The following is a 1,875-nucleotide window of genomic DNA, read 5'->3' on the forward strand; positions in this document are numbered from 1 at the left end:
TTTGATAAAACTTAAGCAAGCTATTCCAACATATTTTAGCCTGAAAATTAGTATTTTTTGTTTTTGTTTCTTAAAGTTTGTAAACAGTTTATAGACCTTTAACTTTAGTCATGGTGTTTAGGTTTGGCCTGATAATTTCTTTCCCTCTTTCTTTCTTTCTTTCTTTCTTTCTTTCTTCCTTCCTTCCTTTCTTTCTTTCTTTCTTTCTTTCTTTCTTTCTTTCTTTCTTTCTTATCTTTTTTTTTTTTTACATCCATACACCTTTATTTATCACTTTAACATTCTGATCTAAGTACCACTCAAAAGGCATTTTTAACAAGTAATCATTGAAAATTCCTTCCCAGTTCCTTTAATCAATTCATCTCACCCCATCATTAAATATCTTTCCTATTTTTGTTTTATTCACCCAAAGGGGTGCACCGTTCCTAGAGGTACTGCAATACCAGGTTGATGCATGGAGTGGATGGAGGAAGCCTCTATTCCAACTCTGAGCTCCAAAATCCATTTAATATATTGTCCTCAGATAGAGGGTGTATCAGATATTAAACTGATAGGAAAGTATACTATACTTGATCTTACCTAAAGGCCGAGAAGCGATTAATTATCTTTCTTATAAGGCTATTAAAAAAATCACACCAAATTGATTAATCCTATTACTAACAAGAAAGTAGTCTTAATACAATTTTATGTCATTAATACCAATAACACACTTGGAAATGATTTTATTAGAAGTAACTAAGGCAAATTGTGTTGTTATCTTGAGGCAGGCTGGCTTAGAGCTCAATCAGTTGCCTCCTCCTTTTAAGTAACAGGACATTACAATCTTTTTTTTTTTTTAATATCTGACAAACTATAACTTACCTCTTTAAAGGAAGTTTTGTTGTTTATAATAATCCTCTATGTAAGGTGAAGTTGACCTAGAACCAATATCTGGCAAATTCACTCCTGCAAAAGACATTTAACTTTTCCTTTGTGATTTCTATGCTTAGGTCTTTGATTTCCTTGAAATCATTCTCTAGAAGAGAAAGGGGTGTCACCTGCATCCCTCTCATCTCTTTAGTCACAAATAGTCAAAAATATGATGTGACAAGCAAGCACAATGAGCACGCATAAACACATACACACACACATATAAAAAGAACATATTCTCCTGATAAAATTTAAAAAATTGCTTAAAGAACTTGAAGCAATCTCAATTCCTTATACTTTTAATATATTTTTTACTATGGCAATTAGCTCCATTTTACTCTTTGTTTAATTTTTTTTTTTATCTTAACCCATGTTCTTTGTGTCTTGAGAGAAGTTTTAAGCCCTTCAACAATTTATGCTTACTTAGGGTCTGTCCCATGATAGAAAAGGAAAGGAGAAATGACAAGACCAGAAGAAAACATTCCTGGTCAGAGAACTGGCATGGGGGATTCCCCAGTGAGCTTGATGTGAGCCTGACCACAATTTTAAGAACTGGCAGTTGCCCTAAGGGAATTTACTGGCTGTTGTTTAACCAGCTTGTTTGGTAGGAAGAGAGGCTAGATGGGAGGTCTTTGCCAATGCCTGAATGGGTTGTTGGGATTTGCACAGGGAGTTAGGGGCCTTCAGGCAATGCTAGAGGGTAGCCCTGGCCAAGAGGCTTCAGTTGCCCTGTCGCTATGTTGTAATTCCACGCGATGGCGCCAACCGAAAGTAAAAGGAGGAAAAGAAGTGCAAAAAGAAACCCTGCAATTCTTGTGCCTTGCAAATCTGACTAAACAGTCTTTAAATGGTTTGCCTAGAAGTCTGCTTTGCTTGTCTTACCTTAGCAGGTCTGTATCACAGGTGGGTTTCTTCTGTGGTGACCACGGAGCAGATCTGTTTTATAGGTGTATTGCCTGTAGCGAT

At 36.1% G+C, this 1,875-nt stretch overlaps 1 non-coding gene across 1 annotated transcript; it reads right to left on the reverse strand.

Moving 5' to 3' along the window:
- Positions 1-409: 409 nt before the first annotated feature.
- On the reverse strand, positions 410-598 carry LOC123458026. Its single transcript, XR_006635360.1, has one exon. It is a non-coding gene; the product is annotated as a U2 spliceosomal RNA (small nuclear RNA).
- Positions 599-1,875: the final 1,277 nt, after the last annotated feature.

Source organism: Jaculus jaculus, chromosome 1 (genome assembly GCF_020740685.1).
Source record: "Jaculus jaculus isolate mJacJac1 chromosome 1, mJacJac1.mat.Y.cur, whole genome shotgun sequence".
Taxonomy (NCBI): domain Eukaryota; kingdom Metazoa; phylum Chordata; class Mammalia; order Rodentia; family Dipodidae; genus Jaculus; species Jaculus jaculus.